We start from the raw sequence: 20810 nt of genomic DNA, 5'->3' as shown, positions 1-20810 counted from the left end.
TACAAGATCAATACTTCAAAGCCACCACCAACAAAAACATGGGGCTTTCTAATCTCATAAAGAGTTACAGTCTTGGAAACTCACAGGGGCAGTTCTACTCTGTTCTATAGAGTTGTTATGACTCAGCATTGACTCAATGGCAGTGAGTTTGTCCCCCCCCCCCTTGCTTCTAACCCTCCAACGGCCGAGACCCAACTCATTAATGAGTAGTCTAGAGGACCAAGAAGATGTTCCCAACTAGAGACCCTGCCTTCTTTTGTCACCAAGTACCTTGGATCCCAACATTTCCTCCCCAATGGCCTCCAGAGTCACTACCCTAAGTGAGTCACTGCCAGTGTGCACACCAGAGTCTCCCCATGCACATCAGGAGGAGGTGAATGAGGATGTGTGAATGCAGCTTCCCGGGAGGACTGGCATGTCCATGAGTGTGCACAAAGCCCCTCACCATGCAGACCAGAGAGAACTTGGGGTGAGAAGAGGAAGGGAAACGTTCTGTAAACTCTCATCCATGGCAGAGGGAGGTGGATATGACAATGTTGCCAAGTGTTTCAAAGTCTAAACAGTTCAATAATTCTAAATTGACCCCCCTATTTCTTTTTATGTGTATGCTATCAAGATAGAGGAATCCAATATATTTTATGAAGTTTGTTTGCTTGTTTATTTAAAAATTTGGTTGTTATGCTGAGCAGGCCTACAGCACAGGGCATTTTACAGAGAGTCATTCATTATAGAATGCCAAAGATGAGAATCTTTAAGATCCATGCAGAACAAGTTGATCCTATAAGAGGACGGATGATCCCCTCAGGACCAGTGGCGTGAGTGGCAATATTGGGAGCAGAGAGGGAGGGTAGGTTGGAAAGGGGGCACCTATTTCAAGGATCTACATGTGACCTCCTCCCTGGGGGACATACAACAGAAAAGTGGAGGAAAGGAGATATGAGACAGAACAAGATATGACAAAATAATAATTTATAAATTATAAAGGGTTCATGAGGGAGGGGGGAGTGGGGAAGGAGGAGAAAAAATGAGGACCTGATGCCAGGGGCTTGGGTGGAGAGCAAAAGTTCTGAGAATGATGAGGGCAACGAATGTACAAATGTGCTTTACACATTTGATATATGGATGGATTTTGATAGGAGTTTTATGAGGCCCTAATAAAATGATTTTTAAAAAATGAGCTGATACCAAGGGCTCAAGTAGAAAGCAAATGTTTTGAGAATGATCATGGCAACAAATGTACAAATGTGCTTGATACATGGATGTATATGTAGGTTGCGATAAGAGTTGCACGAACCCCCAATAAAATGATTTTTAAAAAAGAGTTGGAGGAAACTGATAACTTAATAGATTTTTGGTAGAAGAGAGTCCAAGTTATTGCTAATTTAGGAGATTTGATGGTTAAGAAGAGTTTCAATCATGTTCACTGCTGTTGTTGTTAGGTGTCATCTAGTTGGTTCTTCCTTATACCCACCCTCTATACAACGGAATGAACCACTACCAAACAGCCTCCTCACAATCATTTCTTTGTTTGAGCCCATTTTTGCAGCCGCTGTGTTAATCCATCTCATTGAAGTTCTTCCTCTTTTATGGTTAGCTTTCTACTTTACCAAGCACTGTACTCTTTCCCAGGATGTGGTCCCTTCTGAAGATAAACTATGTGACTTCAAGTATATGAGACCAAGTCTTGCCATCCTCATTTCTGGATGCACTTCCAAGGCTGATTTGTTCTTTCTTCTGGTATTCCTTGGTGTATTTCATATTCTTTCTTAGCATGGTGACTCACAGATGTCAATTATTCTTCAATCTTCTTCATTTATTGACCAGGTGCCATGTACGTGAGCTGTTGAAAATACTGGGGCTGGGGTCAGCCATTACATCATCTTCAAAACAATATAGATTTTAGTGCTTTAAATATTTTGCAGCAGATTTCTCATTTGATTTTATGATTGCTGCTTCCATGGGAACTTATAGTGAATCCAAGTACAATGAAGTCAAGGACAATGTTAATATTTTTGCTGTTCATTATTGGTCCAGTTATGAGAATTTTTCTTTTTCTTTATGAGTAATCCCTACTGAAGGTGGCAATCTTTGTTTTTTTTTAAATCATTTTATTACGGGCTCATACAAGGTATATTACAATCCATATATACATCAATTGTGTAAACCACATTTGTACATTTATTCCCTCATCATTCTCAAAACATTTGCTCTCCACTTAAGCCCCTGGCATCAGCTCCTCATTCTGCCCCCCCATCACTCCCCCCTTCATCATGACTCCTTGATAATTTATAAATTATTATTTTGTCATATCTTACACTGTCCAATGTCTCCCTTCACCCACTTCTCTGTTGTCCATCCCACAGGGAGGAGATCACATGTAGATCCTTGTAATTGGTTCCCTCTTTCTACCCCACCTTCACTCCACCCTCCCAGTACCACCACTATCACCACTGGTCCTGAAGGGATCATCTGCCTTGAATTCCCTGTATTTCCAGTTCCTATCTGTACCAGTGTACATCCTCTGGTTTAGCCAGATTGGTAAGATAGAATTGGGATCCTAATAGTGGGGAGGGGGAGGAAGTGTTTAGGAACTAGAAGAAAGTTGTATGTTTCATCATCTCTACACTTCACCCTGACTAGCTCGTCTCTTCTTCGCGACCCTTCTGTAAGGGGATGTCCAATTGCCTACAGATGGGCTTTGGGTCTCCACTCTGCACTCCCTTTCATTCACAATGGATGGTGACAATCTTTGATCTTCATCAGTAAGTGCTTAAGTTTTGTGCTTTCAGGAAACAAGGTTATAATTTATATGTATATATTCAAAACCATTTTATTGGGAACTAATACAGAGATCATATTGTTCCAAAGCTCAGTCACATCAAGTAGTATTGTGCAATTTCTACCACAATCAGTTTCAAAACCTTCTCTTCCTTCTTGAACTCCTAGATGCCAGCTCTCCTTTACCTCCCCCCCGCCCCCCAACACTAACCTCTCAGGGGCCCTTATTTTACTTGCTGTCGCTATACATTCATAAATCCTGGGTTTCATACAACTGAAAAGCAGCAACGCATATAACAAACATTCAAGAGGGTTGTCCCTAATGACAAAATACATCTGAGATAAGCCCCAATATGAAAACAAACAAACAAAAATCACAGCTCGGGCTGAACAAGCAGCAGAAGGAGTATCGACCGACAAGGCTTTAACTGTTTGAGTCAGGTTTCTCCTTTTGATCTCCTGTGTCGTAACCAGTTTCTTGCCATCCAGAGACGTATTTCCTGTCTAGCGCTCACGAATATATCACAGGACCCACTGTAATCCATAGCCTTCTGCAAACCAGAATCGTACAATTGTGGCTCTGATAACTATTCCCTCCTTTGGCTTCAGATGATATGATTCACAACCCTACAGTCGCTGATGTTGATTATAGGTTGTTAATGAAACTGACTCACATCCTGATGGCGTGTTCTTTTCCTAACTTCTCAGATGATTTGCTTACCATGCAGATTGAATACCTATGGTGAAAGATTAGTGGGTTTAAACTGTGTAGGGTTCCTTTGTTCTATTTTAATGACTGCCTGCTGTTCTATGTACAAGTTGCACCAATAAATGTGTTTGAATTCCCATTCTTCCAAACGCCACCCATAGTGTGTTATGATCCAATCAGCCTAATGTGTCTGCATAGTCATGAATAATTTCTTTTGAGGTCAACCCACAATTCATCTGGACTTTGGTTATTCGTATTTAGTGTGTCAAATCTTTTTCAGATACCATGGTATTTTAAAGTTTTTGAGGCCTGCCTAGACCAAGATCACATATTGCCAGTAAGTCCTGTCGCTTACGAAGCGTTCATTTCTTCCAAAGGTTTAGAAATGCAAGGTAGCTGGGTATGCACATGGATAAAAACTCAACGACTAGCCCAAAGGCTCAAAACTACCCAGTCACACCTTGGCATAATCCCAAAACTGAATGCAGTGCTGATTCTGGTTCATAGAAATTCTATAGAAACTTCTAGTAGAACTTCCCCCAGAGGATTTCAGAGGCTGTAAACCTTCACCGAAGCAGACTGCCGCATCTTTTCCCCATAGGATGGCTATTGGGTTGGAATTGCTGCTACCTTCTGGTTAGCAGGCCAGCACTTACCCCACTGCACTGCCAGTCTTCTTTCCCTCGGAATACAACCTGGCCTCTGCTTCCAAGGCCCGAGGGCACCGTGGGAAGCAGTGCCCTGCTAACTGCAATGTCGGCGGTTTCTACTGGGAGGAAGACGGGACTCTGCTCCTGTAAGGATTTATAGCCTCAGAAATCTTACAGAAGAAAGTTGCCAGAAGTATGCAACAGCGTGATAGCGGTGGATTAATATCTGGTGCCTTACAGGTCAGTCTTTAAAACTCTGAAGAACACAGTTCTCACCTCCACAGATTAGAACCCGGAGATGACATTGCCTGATGGCCGTAACTAGATAATGCTTATTGCACCCCCATGCTTTGCCAGTACTTTTAAGAATTTGTGGGTAAGAAAACTAAGCCCAGCAAGTGTAAGTACCTTACTGCGGTGATGCTGAGGCCAACCTCTGCGCTGCCTTGCTGTGGCTGAGGTAGGTCTCCAGTTTGACAAGTTGATGATCATACTCTTGCCCACTCACCACATACTATATTCTCTGGTATATTTATGTTCCTTGCAACCCCAGTGTCAAACTAATCTAATTCTCAGCAATAACAAATCGGCCAGTCTAATGACTGGGGCATCCGTCTTAATCAGTTTTCGGTAGATCGAGGGTCAAAGGTGTGATGTTGACACTTTCCTTACACAGCGGGTCAGTTCCTTGGGATATCTGTTTTCTCTGTGACTTGTGCTAAGAAGAATGAGGCTTCTATCATAGCAAGTCCTGGCCTAACCTCACCAGAGTTGCTGTGTGCCCATGTCCTCCCTGAGACTGAGGTCTTCTGAGAGCATGGATTGCTCTTTTATTTGTTGCCTCTTGTACCGCACAAAGTGTCTGGGACAAAATAAATGCCTCAAATTAGTTCAGCTAATGAATTTTGTACCTTATTTATACTTTGGGCTACCATATCCATTCAGTCTGTCCTAGCCTACCTTGGGGATTTGCCAATTGTCCAATAAAGAGTTTATATATAATGCAAGGTGGTTTAAGCCCATAGGGCAATATTTAGGCATTATAAAAATTAGTTTTGTATTCAAGACAAAAGGGCAGGGCAGTAACTTCGGAACAAGACATATGTAATTGAATCAATAGTGCATAATTAAATACTTTTATTTATATAGCACATTGTATATGAAAACAGCATTTCAATTGTCCTGCTTGACGCTCACAGTGGCACTTTGAAGATTCTTTGCTGTCTCCCTGAGGTGTCACAGCGTTTTTCTGGCTAACAAGGGAGGGCAGCCATGTGGGTGGATAGAATCTTCTATGCTATTTCTGGCCCCGTGTTGCACTCCACTCCGTGGGTAATTGGTGGATCTGCCTAGAAAACTCGGGGGTTGAGGTGGGTTGGGTTGGGGAGGGATGCCTTGTGTCCCATTGCAGACACATTCCTGAAACAAGAGGGGTGGGTCACCACCTTCCCACTGAGTGCTGCCCTCCTCCTGGGCTCTAGCTTGCCAGTCTTCTCTAGCCCATCACACCCAACTATGATGGCTGTTTAAAAAGAATCTTGCCAATAGCAATTTAATGGAGAGGAATTACTAAGAGGCAGAAGAAGGGCTAGTGTGATGGCAGGGCAGGAGGAACGTAAAAGGAAACAGGAAAGATTTAGGAAGCAAAGCTATGGGTAGAGGTATAAACATGGGTGTGCACTTAGGTAAATATATTCATTCATAAAATTAGAGATATTGACCTAGGAACATCGATTTATATGGCAATACGTTGAGGAAGTGGACAGACTTGGGGCCTCTGCTCAAGCCCTCTCTCAATGTAAGAACACTTTGTTCTAACAACTTGGAATTCTGTGATGCTCAGCCTCCTGACATGATTGCTGAAGACAAAGTGGGTGCATAAACAAATAAAAAGATATAGCGTATTGGGTCTTAAAGGCTTGAAGTTAATCAAGCGGCCATCTAGCAGAGAAGCAACAAGCCTACATGGAAGAAGCACACCAGCCTGTGCGATCATGAGGTGTCGATGGAATCAGGTAGCAGGCACTAGAATATCTAAAACCAAACAAGATAACATATTTTTGAGAATGAGGGGTACTGGAGCAGAGATCCAAAATGCATCTGTAGAGAATAGGACATCCCCTCACAGAAAAGTCCCAAGGAAGGGATGAGTCAACCAGGCCGACGTTTAGCACCGATGACACATACAATATTCCTCTGGTTCTTTGAGACTTCCTCACTTCCCACTATCATGACCCCAGTCCTGCCTTTCTGTTCTGGCTAGACCGGAGAATGTACACTGATACAGATAAGAGCTCAGGACACATGGAATCTGGGTCACATAAACCCCTTAGGAACAGAAATGGGCGTATAGAATGTCAGGAGGGGAGGAAGGGGGACTGACCACAATGATTGTTGCATAACATCCCTCCACAACACCCCCCCACCCCCAACCCTGCTCAGGGGGGCAAACAACAGAAACATGGGTGAAGGGAGACAGGGATCGGTGTAAGATATGAAAACATAATTTATAATTTATCAAGGGGTCATGAGGGTGGGAAGGTGGAGGGAGGGAAAAAGAGGAGCTGATACCAAGGGCTCAAATAGAAAGTCAATGTTTAGAAAATGATGATGGCAACACATGTGCAAATATGCTTGATGCAATTGATGTATGGGATGTTTTATGAGCTGTGAGAGCCCCCAATAAAAGGACTAAAAAACAAATAAGAATTTTGCTAAATATATAGGAACCAAAATATATTAATCATATTAATCAAAGTATATTAATCATTACCGGAAGTGGGTGGGAAGGAAGGGAACAGGGTGGGGGACTTGCTTAGGGGACACTCAGCTTCACTTAGGGTGATAGAAAAATCTAGGAAATTCTAACGATGATAGTCGAACAAGATGATAAACCTGATTAATGTGCCAAAGCTGTACATGTAAAGAATGTCTGATCTTTTGCGGCATATAAATGATCATAATTTAAAAAGAACATGTTTACTAAAGGCTCTGATTTCAGAAGAGAATGCATCTTTTTCTAAGGACTTGGCCCCCAAATGAAAGGTGACCTTTGTGAAACATTTGATCTCGCGTCCTCGTTGTTCCCGGTCTTCTCCCCTTCCATGCTGCTACTCCTCTGCATCCCTTTGTCAGTACCTCTGGACCTCACATCTTTCCTTGAGGATGGAGTTACTTTCCACATGACGATGCTTCCTTTACACTGTCTACCGTATCCTACCATCAGCTCAGAAGCTTCTCCTCTACCTGGTCCTTCATTATTCCGAGGGGAGATTGTATAGCCCCTTGACAGGGTGGAAAGTGATTGGATGTCCTCAAGTCAATTCCAACTCATAGCAACCTCTGTGACAGAGTCAAAATGACACAGGATTTGGCGGTAGTAATCGCCAAGTCTTTCCCCCTGTTGCATTTCTTGGTAAGATTCCAATTTTCATCTTTCAGGTTAGCAGTTGAATACTTAACTGTGCTACTTCTAAATCATTCATTGTTCTGAAGCGAGACAGGGAACTTCAAATCTCTTTTAGTCCCCGCCCCCAGAGAAAGGTGAAATCAGTGTCTTCACACATCTACTTGAGAGGCCATGACCTGCCACGACCAGAATCCGCTTCTCAGTGATCATGCAGTCTCATTGCCCAGGAGAGAGAATGGCCAACCTGCCCCTTGAGAACCACAACCTCTGGCGTTAGTGACTCTTCCTTGCACTTGGGTTAAATCACAAGAAGCTCAGGGAGGTGCAAACAGATTATCATTATTATTAATTTTTGGCTCTTCAGAATGAATGACTGACCTCTCATTAACATTTTAAAATTTCAGATTCTCTCTCCTTCCATACCAATTCCTTTCTCCCTCACCCCAGGGAGTGGGGTCAACTCATTCTGCCACACCACGGAGAACACAGAACCTGAGAGACATCCCATGAGTCACCAGGCACTGGCAGATGGGCCCTCCATGCCTCACTCATCAATATTAATGCTGTGCTTTGCCCAGGATTTACTGGCAGCTCTGAGGAAACTTCTGATGATAAATTATTGAATCAACTTGGTCTCATTTTCTACATTTATCTCATTTCCTTTTCCAGTTCCCTCCTTAAAAATTTTTTTCTTAAACACTGTTCAATTTATCCCAAAGCTGTTGACTTAGAATGATCAGGAGGTAAGTTTCCCTTTCTCAAACTGGAAAAGTGGAAACTTCTGAAGAAAAAAAGACAGAGGATAAACATTCTTCACATAATGACTACTTTACGGATTCTTCGAGCAGATGTTTCATAAAAAGCAAAACAAACAAACTAGCTGTGATCGAGTTAGTGTCAACTCCTGGTGACCCTCCTGAGCAGAGTAGTAGTGTGCCATTGAGTTTTCAACACTATGACCTGCTGGGAGCACCGCCCAGCCCCGCCTCCCAAGGGTCTTGGGGAGGTTTCAACTATCTGCTTTATGGTAAATAGTAGATCATGTCACAGCTGGCACCATCCAGGGGCTCCTTGTATTTATTATTATTATTATAACATATCTACACATCATCTATTATTTACATTATTTATGACTACTGCCAGTTTATTATTGTTGTTATTATGTAAAGAACAACCACACATACTATGTGTCACACATAGTAGGAACTCAGCAAACTTTCATCGGAATTCTAGAAATAAGTCTTTGCAAATAACAATATTCAAACCAGGGAAATTCCCAGTCAACCAATTCTATTCTGCTTCTGAAAGTATTAAAAGCCACCGAGTTAGCTGTGAGTTTCCATGCTTACTAAGACTGTAGGATCTAGAAACACTTCCTTTTTTTGGAGGAGGAGTTTCGAATTCAGGCAGAAAAGTGGCTGCTCCTCACTTTGCCAGTCAGTGTCTGGCCCAGAGCACTTACTCCGTATTCAGCTTTCCTGGTCAGGCTGAAAGACTGTAGGCTTTCCAAACATTCTCTCCCTGCCCTAGCTTCCTTCCGAAGGCCTCTGCCCCCTACGCAGCCTGCGCCACCACCGCGTTCTCACTCCCAATTTGGAATAGCCACCTGCAGAAAGTGGAATTTCCCTGGTCTGTGAAGGTTGTTTTAACAACTGTTTTCTGTGTTGAGAATTGGTCTTTTTTCCTCTGCCAACTTTCTTGGGGGGCATTTCTCAGAATTTCAAGGGAAGAAGCCCTACTTTTAAACTCAGAATAATGATTCTTTTCTCAAGTTTGGTGGGTGTGCCACAGGCTGGGTATATCTGTGGTTTTTCTAGCAACCACGAAAGACTAGGACTGGCATTCAAAGGCATTGCTTTTGATCTGAAGTCAATAGAGATGAAGGTAAAAAGCACTCAGACAGAATGCAGACTCCGGGTAACTACTTGCATCGGTGGACCATGGAGGTCAGCAAGGCCCCTAGACACGTTGTCTCAGACTTCTCGTGTCTGACTTGTGGCTAAGGCCTCTGAGTGAAGATCAAGAGATAGATGACAAGTATCTTACATTTTGAAGAGCGATATTAGACCCTACCAAAGAAGGAGAACGTCCTTGAAGTAACGTAATGGGTGTCTGTGATTAGAATGCTATGTTATGGAATTCTAATGATGGCTGTCTAATATGCGTTAGTTCTATCGAGAAAAGGGTGAAATAGGAGGGAGGGATGGTGGGATTTATGCCAGGGAGGGAGACTGCCTTTCTGTACCTCTCATGCCGGGTACATTAAGATGCAGACATTTGAGCCCCTATGTCAGGATCAGGGTAAATCATGGAGAGAAAGTTCTTTAAGGTTTTGTCCCATACCCCCTAGACTTTGGAGTGTCAGAGACTGCCTGGTTCTCACCTGAAGGATCCACAGGCAAGACGCTGATTGACATTGTCTCTGACCGTATAGCAAAAAGAAAGAGCCCCCTACATTTTTAAAGCTTTACAGGTAAAGGTGATGAGCATTTTCTTCAGAGTCAGAATAACGACCAAGCAAAGCAGCCAAACTTGAGGCATCTTCAAAAGGATCTCACTCCCCAGGTGTGCCTACTCCCAGAAGAATCCCAGCAGAGAGAGCCCACATACTTGTGGGAAGAGGAATGAGAAATGATTTCTAAGTCATTGACCAGTGATCACATTATTCAGAACAGGATTACTTTATCCAGATCCTGGACTAGTGTGTGAGTCTGGTACATTAGAGAAACAAATCCACAGAAACTCATATGCATAAGAGAGAGTTTCATAGAAAGGGTAAGTGCACACCAAAAAAACATCCCAACCCAGTGCTGCCCAAGCCCACAAGTCCAACATTAACCCATTAACTCACCTGTCCAACATCAATCCACAAAGCCCTCCATCTTACAAAACACGCACAATGACGCCAACTGCAGGAAGAAAGCCAAATCAGTGAAGATGTAAGCATCTCAGCACTGGCAGGGGTCTCCACACGGCTGCTCCAGCACCCAGGGATGCATCAGGGTAGGTCCATGCAGCTTCTCCTCGAGTCTTGCAGGAAGTGAGCATTGTCAGCTGAGGCAGGGAACTGGCTAAGGCAGCTGCACACTGCTCTGACTATCAGAAAGCAAGAGACCTGAGAACTAGAAAGGTGAGGCTCACTGAGCCATTTATCCCTCCGTCCTTCAAGTAACCCCACATGTGTTTATCGGCCAGTTTGGCACAATAAACTGCCTCAACTGGCTTGGGGTGGTCTTTGTGAGGTATAGCTAGGAAATGCGTGTTCAGAAGTGCCCCATGAAAAATGTTTGAAAAGAGGACTCTCAGGTGAAAGAGGATGGCTGTGTCAGTCAACCCAAACCATACCTACTGCCAAGGAGTCGATTCTGGCTTGTGGCAATCCCATGGGACAAGAGTAGGACTGCTCTTTATGGTTTCGGAGACTGTAGATCTTGATATGAGCAGTCAGCCTCATGTTTATCAAGTGGAATGGCTGGTGGATTTGAACCATTGACCTTGCACTTAATAGCCAGATGCCTAACAGTACCACCCATACTTCTTGTGTTCGTCAACGGGACTTTTTAACTGTATTGCTCCTTCTCTGTACCCTTCCCATCCATACTGCCAGCACAACACAGGGAACACAGAGAGTGGAGCAATAGTGACGAGGCTGAGGTGACGCCTTCTCCCCTGTAGGTTTCTGAACAGGAGTCAGGATGATCCTGGAAGAGGCAGAAAAGCTTTAAATCAGTGAAGAGGCTGAACTTTGACATTAGACAGGACTAGACTTTCTATCTACCAGCCGTCTATCAGTTTGTCCTACGGTGCTGGCTTGCCTACCGCCGTGAGGCTCAAGCTAGGACACTGGTATTTCAATTATCAACAGGGCCACTCCCGGGGGAGAGGTTTCAGCAATGCTTCCATAGTAAGAGAGACCAGGAAGAGAGGTCCGAAGATTTATTTCAGAAAATAAGCCAATGAAAATCGTGTGGGTGAGACAGAATATTGTCTGCTGCAGCGCTGGAGGAGGAGGTCCTTGGTGTGGGAAATACTCCGTTTGTGGAGTGGTCCGAACAAGAGACTTAGTTACGTGGTGCATACATTCACCACGAGTAGGAGCGGACTCACTGCCAACTAACAACAGATTTTAATTTTTGCTCTAAAGATGGTACCATGTATTAATGCCCAGAAAGCACCAGAGAAGCTACAGCATCTGCCCTTGTAATTAGCCAGAGGTAGATTAGGGAAGACAACGTCGAGAAAGAATAAAGGATTCTCGTTTTCCTGTTCACGCTGCACTGGGTCCCACGGTTATATATTCTATCAGTGACATGTTCCACCGATAAATGTTTGGCAAAACCTTGACTTCAATTTATTTCACTTCTGTGTGAGCCCATATGGCATGTTCCCTCCAGCATGTTCTAGCTTAAATAAACAAAAGCCATTTCCAGATAACTTGGATGAAGAGGGGGATGCTGTTGTTTAAATAATGATTTGCATAGCCTCTGCAAGCATGTCTCGGAGTTGCACAAAAATGTTCACGAGCCTCTTTGGGTTAGGCAGCACTCCAAATTACAACTGCTCTCTGAGACTGCAAATACGGTTTGGAGAAATACAGACTGTGATCGGCGAGCACAGGTATGTGTTGTTCAATGTCCTTTCAAATAACGTCCATCTGTTCAGACAACAACTGTCGTCCCCAAAGGCCTTTTGTTTGTTTTAGGGAAAGCGGTTCTCCTTTGGTTTACTTTTTTCCACTAAACATTTAACGAGGCATATCAGATTACACGTTGGGCTACTAACCACAAGGTAAGCAGTTCAAAACCACCAGCTCCTCCTTGGGAGAAAGATGAGGCTGTCTATTCCTATAAAGAGTTACAGTCTTGGGAACTCAAAGAGACAGTTCTGCTCTGTCCTGTGAGGCTGACCTGACTCGATAGCAGTGAGTTTTAGCAGTGAGAGGCATGTGAATGGGAGGAGGGGCTTTCTGCTCCAGTAAAGATGTAGAGGTTTGGAAACCCTATAGAATGTTGATATGAATCAAAATTGACTCCATGACAATAGGTTTGGTTTTAGTTTTGAATGGTTTCAGAGATCCCCAAACTCAGACTCTTGGTGCACTGGACCATGGTAAGTAGACTAGTTATGCTTTGTTTCAACTTGGCCGGGCCAGGAGTCTCAGTGGTTTGGCAGTTGCTGCTGTTGTTTGTTGGCATCGTATAGATTCCATTGTGTAGCAATATTATATACAACATATGGGAACACTGCTCAGTCCTCCTCCATCCTCACAACTATTCCTATGTTGGAGCCCAAGTTTGGCATGTCTTAGGATATAATCCAACACAATGTAATCAACTCTGTGATGGAATCTGCTAGGAGCAGCCAACAGTTGTAATCAGACTAAGATGGGACGCAATCCTTTCATTCAGGTCGCAGCCCTGATGCATTTGAAAGGAATTTTTTCCCCCCTCAGAGGTGTGGCCTCCTTCCAATGTAAGTGGATACTGTGAAGAAGCTTGCATGCTTTTTGCTGGGGCTGGATCTTATATCTGGCTGAGAGACCTGGAGCTCTTTGAACTAGAGGCAGTGGTCTACCTTATTGCCTGCTGGTCCTGGGAGCCATCAGCAGTTTACCACACAGCCTGCAACCTTGGCTTCATCCTTCTCTGCAGCCAGGGATCTGCCTGGTGCTGTTTCTGATGACTTGGCTTCATCAGTCCTCAAAGCTACTTGAATCAGGAGAATTACCTAGGTTAACATCTGATCCACTGAACTTGGGACCTGCTTGACTCCTACTGGACTTGCCCTCTTCTACAACTGTGCGAGCCATTTTCTTGATGTTAATTTCTCATATAGGTGACTGGTTTTACTTCTCTAGAAGGAAGGCTCAAGACAGGTGACATGCAGGCAGGTGAGGCCGAGGATATAGCGCTCAGCATCTGACATGTCCAGGAGGCAGTGCCCCCGGCGGTGTACTGTTCAGGCAGTGGAAGGGCAGATGGAATTGGGCACATTTGGCTTCCTTCCCACTGCCTTCCTCTTGCTCTTCTCCCCGTGCCACCCTCTGGGCAGCTCCCTCTGCCAGCAGCCATTCCTCTGGCCCTTACCCGCAGCTCTAGCAGTGATGACCGTGGTGATGAGGACAAGAGGAAGCAGGCTCCCATTAGGTTTTGATATGATGCTTGTACAACATTAAGTCACGTAATGTTCGGTTTCATAGAAAAGATCCTGCATGCTAAGAGGCCTGTGTTTTCCTCCATCTGCACTATCAGGAATGATGTGCTTCACTATATTCCTTGGAATAGGAATATGCTATTGTTGTGTGTTACTGTTGTTACATGCTGTTGAGTCAGTTACAACCCCTAGGGACACTGCCCAATCCTGCCCCGTCGTTCTGTCTGAGCCTACTGCTGGAGTCCCTGTGTCAGTCCATCTTGTCAAGGGCCTGTCTCTTTTTCAATACCCCTTCACTTTATTGAGCATGATGTGCTTCTCCAGGAACTAATCTCTCCTGAGGACACAGGCAACTATTGATTTCCAGCGTTACCTTAGATCATTGGCAATGACCTTGGCATGATGCTCAGTTTGGGTCTGGTCATGTGTCTGCGTGTAGGCAACACCCATGGAACTAGATAAAATGAAGTTCAAAGATTTTGGGGGTGTAATCTTTCTTCCATTATTAACTTAAAGACTTTTATTATAGCACATGGGCTATTATTGATGGGAGGTGGAAGATGAGCTGAGCAACCACTGCACCGAGTAGCATTGGATGCCGATCCCAATGGCCATGAGTGTGCCAAAATGCCCAAACTCTGCATCATGATTTTCCAATGTCCCCCATTAGTTCCCAACCCAACATGCCCATCCTGAGACAGGAGTGGTGTCAAAGAGTGCCCGGCCTCCATGCCCATGCTATAGCCCATCACAAAATCCATCTTCACTTGCAGTGGAAGCAGCTCGGTGGGTACTGCTTGTAAAGACCTACGGTCACCAGCATCACACTCACAGGTCTGGTCGCTCAGCTCTATGACTTATACTGTACACTGTGCACAGGGAACTGAATATTCCATTTTTTATAAATACTAAAAGAAATTCTATAATACACTTTTTGGTCACTGGTTTTAAGGTGACTTAAATCTCCATCCACCAGTAGCTCACTTATAATATGTTAAGCCCTATCCCCCCCCCCCCAACTAAATCTTAGGACTTCTGTGAAAGATATGGAAATGTGGTTTTATAATTGGTCCTCATGGACACGATGATGAAAAAACATTAGTCCTACCAAATGTGACCGACAAGAAGGTGCTTTCTGTCTCTAATACAGAACTGGAACATTAATCGTTTTCTTTTCCATATCCTCTATGGATAAAACCAATGGATTGATTATAAAAGATAGTATCTCCGATTTGGACTAGACAAAGAGACACAATTTAAGTAAGGCTGTTAAGCAGATTGTTAAGCAAGAGTGTAACTTCCCCGATTACATAGCAGAGGCAGTCACCTGATTCTGATGTCATGGGGGAAAATGACAAGCTTCCAGACATTTGTCCTTCCCCCCTAACTTCATCCCCACACCAGTCCATTTTCTCCAAACACTTCAGGATTTCATGATAACAACACCATTCAGAATTACAACAAGGGGTTTATTTATCACAAACAGTTAAAAAACCATTTAACTCCTTTCCATGGAATTCAATCTTTCCAAAAATACCAAATGTTCATGTCCCGAGGGAAGGTTTGCTTATCAAGTTGTGTAGTTAGTGGTGAAAATATCCTACAATCAGGACAATTGCTATGAAATCGAATCTCTGCCACTAGTGACCCAGGGTCGGTGGACAAAGGGAAGATCTTCAAGAAGATGGGTGACCTGGTGGCTGTAACAGTGGGTTCAAGCGCATCACCAATGATGAGGCAGGAGCAGGCCCAGGCAGGGATTCTAATTTGCATGCATCAAGTCAGAACCAACTCAATGGCAACTAGCAAAAAACGAACAATCCTCAGTGAGGTGACTGTAGAATCCCACATGATAAATCTGTCATGGGGAGAAATGACAAGCAGAAAAGGAAACTTTCTGTTATTATTTAGCAACAGTGTCTTTAAACATGTGACCATCGGGCCAATGGATCTGAGAAGGAAGCTGTAGTTTTCAGCTTAGCCTACATATTTATGTCATCTACTGGCACAGATTCATAGGCTCCTGCTGAAATATCACCCATCCTCACACTTCTTTCTTATATATTCCCCAGTGCTATCTCAAAGTTCAATCAGCAATATTAAAAATAAAACTTCATATTAAATGACTTAAACCTTAGAAGACAAATGGTAGAACTACATTAAAAATATATTTTCTGTATTCAAAGGTAAAGACTTACTTCCTTTGTGTCAAATACTGTCTCCATGTCCCCCCGCTAACGCATGCTACCGATGATTCTCTTCTTGCATTTGTACTGTTACCTTGAAAGAATTTAGAGGCTATCACCACGTCCCTCTGAGGCTCCTCATGTCTGCTACATACATTTAGTTTTCCCAGACTCTTCGTCTGCCATCGATTCTGAGTGCTGAATCATTGTAGGCTATCCTTTGCATCTCTAGGGGGTTGTTACTCTGCCTATTGGCCAAGAATTTGAGGAGCCTTTGTGCAATCACTCACGGTCCATGTCTCCCTTTACACCTAGGATTTTAATCAGACTAATCTTAGATTAGATGAAATCCATTCCATGCTATACCTCATCGAAGTGAGTGCCGGAAGAGCCCTTGAATCACTTGGGCAGTGGGAGAACAAAAGTCCTAAGCAAGAACTGATCCAGCCACGTTGCCTATTACCTGGAAGCTTTTCTGTCCTATCCAAGGCTTCTTGTCCAACATTCGATAACAGAAGCGGAGGAGTTGGTGCTTTCTGGGGATTAGTTTTTAGTCACCATGGTGAGTTGACTCTGAGTCATAGAGATGCTATAGCAAAGAAACTTCAAAAATTTTGTGGGGAAATAGAATGAAAAGATAATTATGCCACCTCAAATAACAACGAAAGGTCGTCTGCTCATGGGCCACTCACATTAATGGTGTGCTTGAAGCCATTGTTGTAAACAGCCCTTATATATTTTGATTGAACAAGTTTCTATTGTGATTCATAAGATTTTTATTGGGTATTTTTCAAAAGTAGAGTGCCAGTCCCCTTTTTATAGTTAGTCTTAATCTGGTGAGTTAGTTTATTGTGCCAACCTGGCTGATAAACACATGTGGGGTTAATTGAAGGGCAGAGGGATAAATGTCTCGGTGAGCCTCGCCTTTCAAGTTCTCCGCTCTCTTGCTTTGTGATGGTCGCACCAGGGTGCAGCTGCTTTAGCAGTTCCCTGCTATAGCTGGCAAGGCTCACTTCCTGCAAGACATCCCCAAGGAGAAGCCACATGGACCCACCCCGATGCAGCCCTGGGTGTTGGAGCAGCTGTGTGGCAACCCTTGCCAGCTTACACATTCACTGACTCGGCTTTCCTCCTGCAGTCGGCATTATTGCCTCTGTTTTGTGAAATGGAGGAGGACTTTGTGGACTGGTGTTGGACATATGGGTCAATGTTGAACTTGTGGCTTGGGCAGCACTGGGTTGGGATGTTCTCTTGATTTGCACTTAACCTTTATATAAAACTCTCTTATATATGAGTTGCTGTGGATTTGTTTCCCTAATGTACCCAGACTAATACATTTGGAATGGGCCATGAGAACGTGTCACCGAGGGGTGGTCCTATTGATATTTAACCTATTTATTACATAGATTCTAGCATCATAGCAACCTACTCACCCCTGAAGTATGGCAAGCTTCTAGATTGGTGGGGGGCCTGGGACTTTAGCTACATTTTAAGTCCAAGGATTCTTCCCTAGGCTCATCAAAAATCTTTCAGCCATTTGTTATTAAGTCAGTTTCCTATATTACAATCATGCTCTAGGTAAGGCAAAAGGAGCTGTCGCAAGTTGTTAAAGAAGTAGAAGGCAATACCATGGGATGCTGAACCCTCATCCCATCGCACACTCACATATGGGCTTTGAAAATAGGCTAAAACTCCTTAAGTTTGGTCTGATCCTTCTCTAAGCAATTAATAGACACAAGCAAGTCAAATGGTGTGCTAGTGAATGTTTAATTCTTTAAAACATGTCTGTATATATACATATATATACACACATGTATATGAAATTTTACTGCTCTAAAGGGCATGTAGCATACTCTTTACAAATAATATTAAAATCTACAATACTCTTAATTGTAAGTTATGTGCATTCAATTGGTTTTCACATAATGTCTTCATTGATTTTTTGCACAACTCTTGTTCCTATAGCCAAGGCATGGGTGCAACTAATGAAGGAGCATGGTTTCGATGCACTTGTTCATGTTTTTTCATGTATAAGACCCACGTGAGAGGGAAACAAAGGCACGCGTCAGAGCATTCTTAGTTTTCCAGTGACATGAATGACTTCTTTGCCAAAATAAATACTATGTTTCAAATACAAGGTGAATACTTCCTCAATTTTCTTTTTGTGGGGGAGAGGGGTTATCTGCAATGTAGTGACATAAACACAACACACAAGCTCAATATGAATTGTTAAAAAATTCTCCATTCCTTCCGCAATCATAGCCCATTAACAAAAGAATAAATTAAGTGATGGTTTGAAGCTACTTTAAGCTACCAACATGAATGATATGACTGATATCAGAGATGAGAAGTGATACACAGTGCACAAAATTCCACATTAATTCTGATATATAGGTATAATTGATGTAGGTAGATAATCATGAGGGGATAAGTAATAGCCAAATAATTAGGATGTGAAAAGTGTGGTATATTTATTGCCTTTGCAGTTAATTAATTTATAATATATAATTTAAGTTTGTTATATTGTGGTGGCTTGTGTGTTGCTGTGATGAAAGAGGCTATTGCACTGGGATTTCAAATGCCAGCAGGGCCACCCAAAAGGAACAGGTGTCAGCTTCAGCGGAGCTTCCAGACTAAGAACAGACAATGAAGGACTTGGCTCCCACTTTGAAGGAAGAAGCCACTGAAAATCTTATGCACAGCTTTGAAGCATTTTCAAATATGGAAAGTGTATTAGTTTGGGTATGTTAGAGAAAAGAATGCACAGCAACTCATGCATAAAAGAGTTTTATATAAAGGTTATGTGCAAATCAAAAGAACATCCCAACCCAGTGCTGCCCAAGCCACAAGTTCAACATTAACCCATTATTAACCCATATGTCCAACACCAGTCCCAAAAGTCCTCCTCCATCTCACAAAACAGAGGCAATGATGCCAACTGCTGGAGGAAAGCGGAGTCAGTGAATGCGTAAGCATCTCAGCGCTGGCAGGGGTCTCCACACCGGTGCTCCAGCACATAGGCTGCATCAGAGTAGGTCCATGTGGTCCTTGGTGATGTCTTGCAGGAAGTGAGCCTCGCAAGCTGAAGCAGGGAACTGACTAAGGCATCTATCTGTAACTTGGTGCAACCATCACAAAGCAAGAGACCGGACAACTTGAAAGGTGAGGCTCACTGAGCCATTTATCCCTCTGCCCTTCAATTAACCCCACATGTATTTATTGGCCAGGTTGGCACACTAAACTAACCCAGTAAGCATAAACAAAGGAAGCAGAACATTGTCAGAGATATTGTCAGCAGGTAGGCCCCTTAGTTCCAAAGGCACTCCAAATGTGACATAGAGGAGCTGATTTCTCAGAAGGGTGGGACTATGGTAGAGTGATTCTAGTAAAGTGGATGGGAGTGGAGCGTTCCGTGTCTTCATTTGCTGATGGGGCATGACTCAAGGTAAAGAGAAGTAGATGTAAAAATCTTCTAATGATTAGAAATGAGAATGTGCGAAATAAGGACTTAGGATAATTGGAAGTGGTCAAAAATGAAATGCAACCCATGGAGATCAATATCCTAGGAATTAGTGAGCTGAAATGGACAGTTGTTGGCCATTTTGAATCAGAAAGTCATGTGATTTACTATGCTGGGAATAACACGATCAAGAGGAATGGTGTAGGATTCACGATCAGAGAGAATCATGCGAAATCCATCATGAAGTGCAATGCTGTGGTAGTTACATAATCTGGTGTCCATTTGAAAGGATTACGAGTGAAAGGGTGGCACCTGGCCTGTCAATCAGGATACAGCCAATAAGGCCTCTATGTGGGCATGACTTCCCTTAAGGATTCTGGGAATTCCTGGATTTCTACCTTGGAGGTGGGAGGCAGACTCTCTTTCTCTGGGTTCACTCGCTTGGAGACTATTCTGACAAGACACATGGCACTATGCTGATACTGTGCCCTGGGAACTGAAGAGCCACATGGAGATCCCTGCCAGCACTGAGATACCTCTGCCGTCACTGACTTTGCACCCATGGGTCTGTGATCTTCCTGCGTTCAGCATCATTGCATGATTCATGGTCTGAAGAGGACTTTAAGTTTAGTATCTGACATATGGGTTAATATCGGGCTATGAACTTGAACTGGACTGGAGTGGGATGTTTTCTCAATATTCAACTGCTCTTGTATATAAACCTCTTTCTTATACACATATGCATGTTGATGAATTTGTTTCTCTAGTCTACCCAGACTGACATAAATGCTATCTGTGAATGTAATATATCTATCCGCCTTCAAGGGAACCACATCAATAGAACTTATTCAAATTTATGCAACAACCACAAAAGTTAGTGATGAAGAAACTGAAGAATTCTACCAATAATTTCAGTAGAAATTTGATCAAATCTGCAATCAAGATGCCTTGATGGTATTGGTGATTGAAATGCAAAAGTTGGAAACAAAAAGAAAGGGAAAGTTGGAAAATATGGACTTGGTAGTAGAAATGAACCTAAAGGTAGCATGATAGAATTTTGCAAAACCAACAACATGCTCATAGTAAATATTTTTTCAATAACACAAAGGCAACTATACACATTGACTTCTCCAGATGGAACACACAGAAATCAAATTAACTAAAATCTGTGGGAAGAGATGTTACAGAAGCTCAACATCATCAGGTGAAGCAGGCCTGTGGAACAGACCATTGATTGCTCAGACATAAGTTTAGGTTAAAGCTGAAGAATATTCAAATGAGTCTATAGGAGTCAAATTATGGCCTTGAGTTTACCCCACCTGAATTTGGAGAACATCACAAGTACAGAACACTAGTGCATTGAATGCTAATGATAGAAGACCTGATGAGCTGTGGGAAGATATCAAGACCACCGTTCATGAAGAGAGCAAAAGGTCATTACAAGGCAGGAAAGAAAGTAGAGATT

At 43.1% G+C, this 20810-nt stretch overlaps 1 pseudogene; it reads right to left on the bottom strand.

Moving 5' to 3' along the window:
- Positions 1–14239: 14239 nt before the first annotated feature.
- LOC142453166 (reactive oxygen species modulator 1 pseudogene) lies at positions 14240–14522 on the bottom strand (annotated as a pseudogene).
- Between the last annotated feature and the right edge of the window lie 6288 nt (positions 14523–20810).

Source organism: Tenrec ecaudatus, chromosome 7 (assembly GCF_050624435.1).
Source record: "Tenrec ecaudatus isolate mTenEca1 chromosome 7, mTenEca1.hap1, whole genome shotgun sequence".
Lineage (NCBI taxonomy): Eukaryota > Metazoa > Chordata > Mammalia > Afrosoricida > Tenrecidae > Tenrec > Tenrec ecaudatus.
The sequence above is the reverse complement of the archived record's forward strand: the minus strand, read 5'-3'. Positions and strand labels throughout refer to the sequence as shown.